This window comes from Rhagoletis zephyria, unplaced genomic scaffold (assembly GCF_001687245.7).
Source record: "Rhagoletis zephyria isolate East Lansing unplaced genomic scaffold, Rhagoletis_zephyria_1.1 Rzeph_scaffold_00264, whole genome shotgun sequence".
Taxonomy (NCBI): domain Eukaryota; kingdom Metazoa; phylum Arthropoda; class Insecta; order Diptera; family Tephritidae; genus Rhagoletis; species Rhagoletis zephyria.
The window spans coordinates 199,365-206,905 of NW_016157348.1; the positions used below are offsets into that span (position 1 = coordinate 199,365).

General features: G+C 35.1%; 1 long non-coding RNA gene across 1 annotated transcript in view; it reads right to left on the minus strand.

The window, feature by feature from the left end:
* The window catches only part of LOC108358511 (uncharacterized), a 22,546-nt gene extending 15,452 nt beyond the window's left edge, over positions 1–7,094 (minus strand). Inside the window, exons 1-2 of the long non-coding RNA XR_001846787.1 lie at positions 7,085–7,094; positions 6,666–6,670 (exon numbers count right to left, since the gene is read on the minus strand). This is a non-coding gene — a long non-coding RNA (uncharacterized LOC108358511). The remainder of the gene's footprint in view (positions 1–6,665; positions 6,671–7,084) is intronic.
* Between the last annotated feature and the right edge of the window lie 447 nt (positions 7,095–7,541).

Consider the following 7,541-nt stretch of genomic DNA (forward strand, 5'->3'; position numbering starts at 1 on the left):
GAGTATGCGATTGATTTCGTATATCTCCATACCAAGTTCCAGAACTCTACCATGAACACTTCCAAAGATAGGCAGTATGAAAAATTCGGTTTGTATGGAAGATGCCACGCTACCCCTTTTCCAATAGTTCCAATTTTTCCAAGAGTATGCGATTTATTTCGTACATCTCCATACAAAACTCTAGAACTCTACCAAAAAATTTCCAGAGATAAGCAATATGAAAAAATCGGTTTGTATGGGAGATGTCACACCCGTTTTTACAATAGCTAAAATTTTTCTCGAAGGATATGCGATTGATTTCGTATATCTCCATACCAATTTCCAAAACTCTGCCATGCACACTTTCAGAGATATGTAGCATGAGAAATTCGGTTTGTATGGGAAGTGCCACGCCCCCTTTACATATAGATTTTTTTCAGCCTAAAACCATCCTTGGGACACGTGCGGCAGGTGGCAGTTTCAAAAAAATCGGTTCAGCCGCTCTCGAGCCTTGCGAAAACTAACAAACGGCTTTCTAAATATATATTAGTTGAGATATATTATATATTATAATTATATTTTGACAGTATCCGTTGTTTCTTATTGGCGCAAAAAAATGTTGCCTAGTGACGAATTCGCCCCTTGATATGGTCGTTACTTAAAGCTATTTATATTCAAAATTGCATGAAAATTGGAAAACAGGAATCTATAAGCTTATCCAGGCAAAAAGCTACCTACGTACCGAATTTTAAGCAAATCGGACCATAAATACGATTTCTTCGAACAGATCGGTCCCTGGTCCACTTCTCGGACAAAATGGATCATATATGCTAATATATGCTAAAAAGCTACCTACGTACCGAATTTTAAGCAAATCAGACCCTAAATTGGATTTTTTCGAATAGATCAGTCCCTGGTCCACTTCTCGGAAAAAATTGACAATATATCCTAGTATATGCTAAAAAACTACTTACGTACCGAATTTTAAGCAAATCGGACCATAAATACGATTTTTTGGAATAGATCGGTCCCTGGTCCACTTCCCGCAAAAAATTCATCACATATGCTAATACATGCTAAAAAGTTACCTGCACACCGAATTTTAAGCAAATCGGACCGTAAATTCGATTTTTTCGAATAGATCGGTCCCTGGACCACTTCCCGGAAAAAATGGGTCATATATGCTAAAAAGCTACTTACATACTAAATTTTAAGAAAATCGGACTATAATAAGATTTTTTCGAATAGGCCGGTCCCTGGTCCACCTACCCGAAAAAAGTAAAATTTTTTTAGCCTAAAACATGGTGGTTACCGAAAGCTATTTGTATACAAAATTTCATGAAAATCGGACCTGCCGTTCGCGAGATTACCTGTTACGAAAAAAAGGGACTTCTCTTTATATAATTAGTATAGATATTTGATGTCTTGCGGGTGGTTATTGGGGGAGGCGGCGAAGTTAAGAACCCGCCTTAGCGTCCATGCACAAATCCTTCGTGCCCACAGCTCTGGTGAATACCATGTACTTACGCACTATCCTGATATGTTTATGAATTATCTTCTACTTGTGAGTAAGCATTGTATATTAACGAATCAATTTCATAAAGTCGTTTCTTAATGTACATATATGAGGCGATTCACGTCAAATGTCCCAAGCGCGCTGAGCGGTGCAAAACATGCTTGTTTTCGAATAGCTGAAAAGCAGACAAAAAATGGGAAAAATAATTCAAAGACCATGATTTATATAGATTTTTGTACGGGCTATCCGATGGTGCTATGCGTTTTCCAAAATTTTCCCATTTTCACGATGAAAATTCGCAACGAAATTTTATTTGTAATTTTTTTCAATTATGTTCATTTTTAATATTGTTTTAAGTCATCTCAATCGAAAGATCAGGTCTGTTTACATATAAGTCATTAATAAAAAAAGGGACTTTTTTGATTTTTCCGAGCTATAAAGCGTTTTATAGCGGGCTATAACAGTCGCCACGCTCCGTCGCGTCACGACGACTCCGTTCGTTTGAACGAATTAAAACATCACACTGTGATAGTAAATTTTTACAAAATTATTATTTAAACACGCTATATCTCAGACGTTTGTGTATCGATCTGAAATCCAAAAGAAGAGACCTAAATGAGACATCTAACTGCGCTCGGTTGGGTATAACTAAATGCAAACATCTATGCGCATCACCTTAATATTGTTATAACTTTTGAACGACCTGATATTTAAATCTGAAAGTTTCCTAAAAACTATTTCAGATATTTGTCTATAATGCTGCATTAAAAAAGAAATTAGATTTGAAACTTTATGACACACATTTTTAATTAGAATAAAACCGCCCCATTTATTTTTATAAAAAAGTTCTAAAAACCGACATTTTGTTTTTAATAAGTATTAAGAAGTTTTTTTAAACTTAAATTCTTTGGAATAGTTTTTAGTTTATTGTGGAAAATTTCAAATCGATCGATACACAAACGTCTGAGATATAACGTGTTTAAATAATAATTTTGTAAAAATTTACTATCACAGTGTGATGTTTTAATTCGTTCAAACGAACGGAGTCGACCTGACGCGACGGAGCGTGGCGACTGGTATAGCCCGCTATAAAACGCTTTATAGCTGGGAAAAATCAAAAAGTACCTTTTTTTTATTAATGACTTATATGTAAAAAGACCTGATCTTTCGATTGAGATGACTTAAAGCAATATTAAAAATTACCATAATTGAGAAAAATTACAAATAAAATTTCGTTGCGAATTTTCACCGTGAAAGTGGGAAAATTTTGGAAAACGCATAGCACCATCGGATAGCCCGTAGAAAAATCTATATAAGCCATGGTTTTTGAATTATTTTTCCTATTTTCTGTCTGCTTTTCAGCTATTCGAAAACAAGCTTGTTTTGCACCGCTCAGCGCGCTTGGGACATTTGACGTGAATCGCCTCATATATGTATATGGCCACAATTGTGAACTAACTACATGAATACATATACAAACATATATATTAGATTGCATCACTCCCCATAAAAAAAAAAAAAATCGGTACTTTTTCCATTGGAATTTAAAAATCTATTATATTTTAAGACGTGTACTAAAATATTTCGGAAAAATATTAAGATTTACGTGAGCTGCACAGGTTTGAAAATACCTCCAAAAATGGAACTTTTTATGAATAAAACTAGTTTCTTAAAGATTTTTTTTAAATCCACTCAAATGACAAAACGGCTTAAGTTTAAAAAATTTGCACAAAAATATTTAAAAAAAAAGTTAAAAAAATGTTCAATGGAATCGTAATAATGAGATTTTTATGTTGTTTTTTTTAACTTTTTTCAAAGACTGGTATAAGAAAAACCTGAATAGCTGAACATAAACTACTCCGATTTAGACTTGTGCGGTATCATTGGAAAGGTATTTTCTNAACTTTTTTCAAAGACTGGTATAAGAAAAACCTGAATAGCTGAACCTAAACTACTCCGATTTAGACTTGTGCGGTATCATTGGAAAGGTATTTTCTCACCCTTTTTATTTCTTTGCTAATAAACTTATTCAAAGTATGAAAGAGAAAGGTAGGATGAACGAGCGTCATTCCAAGTTGAATTAAGATGTGTTGGTATTGGAAAAAAAATTGGGACACGAATGACTTTTTCACAGAAAAAAAGAGTGAGGTAATACCTTTTTACTGAGACCGCATAAGTCTAAATCAGAATAGTTTTGGCCCAGTTATTCAAGTTTTTCGTAAATCATTTTTTTTTGAAAAAAGTTAAAAAAACAGCATCAAAAATCTCATTATTACGATTCCGTTGAACACATTTTTTTATTTTCATGCAGATTTTTTAAGCTTAATCTCTTTTGTCATCTGAAGGTATTTTTTTCAAAAACTTCTTTAAGAAACTATTTTTATTCATAAAAAAACTCCATTTTTTAGTGGTATTATCAAATCGGTCCAGCTCACGCAAATCTTATAATTTTTCAAAAATTTTATAATCCCGGCAGAGAAACCGCAACTTTTTTTGGTGATGCAGTCTAATATACATATATACATAGGCATATTCGCATTCGCAACAGCGGAGCTTCCGCATTAATTTTAACATTCGCGTTCGCAATAATCGATGCGGATCGTTTGCGAATGCGAATATTGAAGGGAACGAAAATAAAGCTATTTTTTACGAGTTAAACTTGGCCAAATATTTTTTTTCCGAAATACAAGTCCTTTCCGGATATTAAACAAACCGCTTATCTAAATTAAACAAGTTTAGTATCAAATGAAATGGATTTAAATAGCTTTAAAACTGAAATGTCTAAACGAGGAAAGACAGCTATTGAAAATTATTTCAGTGAAAATGTTAATTAATTACCATAGAACAAAATCCTGGGTCAGGTATATGAACTTGGTAACCATCGTTCGTTCTTCCTGTTTCAAAGCTATTTCAGTCCTCTTTTATATGATACCAAATTCGTTTAATGAGAATAAGCGGTTTGTTTAAATACTATCCGAAAGGGACTTTTATTTCGGAATAAAAAATATTGGGCCAAGTTTAATTCGTAAAAAAATAAGTGTTATTTTCGGTCCCTGGAATATTGTGCAAGTGCACTGATGAAACTTATATCTGGCCAGTCACAGAAGAAAGGATTAAAAATGAATTACAAAAACTAAAATCGAAAAACGCTGAAGACGTTACAGGTTCTCCGAATTCCGAAATAACCAAAAGAATGAGAATGAGGAATTCTTCGGAAAACAACGGTGTTTAAACAAAGATCTTGCCATGATGCTAGATTATGAAGATGAAAGTCAGGAGGACACATCCGACAGAAAAGATCAGGCGAAAAGAAAGATCAGGCAAATGTCACGCGAGTAGACGCATTCTTAAGTAGCTGCAGTATTATCCATATTTTCTTCAATCCGCCGTGTGCTTTAATTGGTTGAATTGATACCATAGTGTCTGTGAGTGGTTAAACTGTCCGAGTGTGCCGATATCATAGCAACTTTAAGTCACCTGCCAACGTAGTTGCGGATTTAAAATCTTAAAAACTTGGTGCATTCTAGATTGTTTAATTTTGCTTTGTTAACATGTCAAAAATTTCAACAAGAACAACTACACGTAAGTCTTCCCCTTCACCTAAGACCCCTTCAGAGCTGCAAAGTAAGCCTCAGAGAGCTGAGAGTCCCAATCTACCTCTTAATGTATGGTTCGAAAAATTAGATGCTCACCTCGAATCTCATAAGCAAAGTATAGGGCTAACTATAATATGAATAAGCTGCCGTAACTGACTGTCAGAAAATGAACGAAAAGTCTGTCAAATGCATAAGCAACGTAGTGTAGACTTTTAGGTGGCTATATTTTACTTACATGAGTTCAGTGTTGCCACATTTAATTAGATATAACAATAGCCACTATCAAGCAGTTTGTTGTAGATCACACAATTATAGTAACCTAGAAACGCCGAAGAACTGTTCGCCCTGCGAAGCTTTCAGGATAGCCTGGTGTTTCTGTAAAAGGAAACGCTTACGGTCCACTTCTTAATGTGGAACCAGAACTTCTTTTGACCTGTGTTACATGTAGGACTGAATCGAAAAAGTTACCAAGTTGAAAAATAAGTTACCAAATTACCAAATATGATAAATAAAGAAAAAAATTACCAATTTCGGTAAAAAAAACAATGCGGCAACACTGCATGTGTTACATATGTACATACATACGTACGAGGACAAACAGCTGATTCCGTACGGAAGGTGCGATCAGTATCGCTCTTTCCTTAAGCAAATGACGTTTGGCGAAACTTGACGAAACTTGATGTTAAGCACATTATAGTTTCAGAATAGGATTTATGTGTATTCGCACGTTTGCATACGCTTGCTTATTCATATTATAGTTAGCCCTTATAGTCGAACAGCTAACAATACGTATGAGGTAATCTGAAGAGCGTGTCTTGGAGAGGTTTGGTGAGATGACAGCGGAAATTGCAAATTTAAAAATATCGCTTAAAGACGTTAATGACCGTATGAAAAACCCGAGATGGAGTGTGAAAAGCTTCGCAGTGACGTACATTCTTTGACTGAACAAATGAGCGAGCATGAGAATAACCTCATATCTTCGGATGTCATCATCAGTGGCCTGCCAACAACAAAAGAAGAGAACATAACGAACAGCTTCTCTCAGCTTTGTCAAATGTTTGCAGTACAATTGCGCCCGACACGTTCTGCCTTTAGACTGCGAACTGGCAATAACACTAATGCTCCCGTCATCGTCAAACTGAGCTCAGATTCTGATCGCTCTCTATTGCTGAAAGCAGTGGCAAACTACTGTAAAGAAAAGAGAAGGCCAGTTTCTCTTCGCGACATGGGATATAATGTTGAAGGGAAACTATTTATACACGAGTGCTTAACAAAGAAAAACCGCGAATTGATGCACTTTGCTACCCAGCTAAAAAAGCAAAGGCGGTTAACATCTGCATTCTCGATTCGTGGCCATGTATCTGTTAGAGCTCAACCGAAAACTGATGCAATCAAAGTGACAGACGTGAAAAGCATTGAAAGTATAGCAGCTCTTAGCAAATAAGTGCAGAAACATTGGAGCCCAGCTATGGTTTTATGTGATGCTGTTATTTGTATGTTTAAGTTAAGGCTTATCTCTTATATCTTATTATTGCTTTACATTCTTTCCTGTTATCCTCTCTCTATCTCAACACTATTTCTGCTGACTGCCTATGCCATTTCACCTTGTATACCCCATTCGACATACATTTATTGCTGGTGTGTAATGAAATAACAAAACAGGCTAACAAAGATCATGTTAAAGGAACTCTCAAGCTTGTATGTAATAGCTTCACTGGTTTTAATATATGTAGCTTTAATGCTAGAAGTTTAAGTTCCGTGAAAATTTACTACTTAAATTTCATTCTCGATGGCTTAAATATAGACTTATTATGTATTACCGAAATGTGGTTCCAAGAGTGCATTGATGACAACTCGTACGGCTTGTGCGACTATACGTTAGTGAGAAGTGATAGGACATCAAAGATGCGGGGAGGAGGCATTGCTTTCTATTTCAAAAACTATATTAAATGGAAAGAAATCAGTAGATCTAAACCTTCTCAGCAAGTAGAACACCTTTTTATTGAGTTCAAGTATCTTGTCGCGTGCATATACAATCCAAGCAAAAGAAATGATATCTCAGTAATTTTTGAAAAACTGGCTGAATTCGCTATCTCCTATGAGTACATTATCGTATGTGGTGATCTAAATATAGACCTTTTATGTTGTGATTCCTCTTCCAAAAGTATGATAGGCAATTTTCAATCGTTAGGTATTACAATCATCAACAAATATGCTACTCGCTTCGCACCACATTGTAAACCCAGTCTTTTGGATGTTTTTGGGGTTAGTGACAATGAAAATGTTAACCACTTGGATCAATTTCCTCTAGATGGAGTTTCAGATCATGAACTAATGTTTTTATCATACAACCTTAATTTTAACAAGTAAGAAAGTCTAAGTTCGGGCGGAGCCGAACATTAAATACCCGGCGCAAGTATTAAATATATGTTTTTTCACCTTTCCGAAAC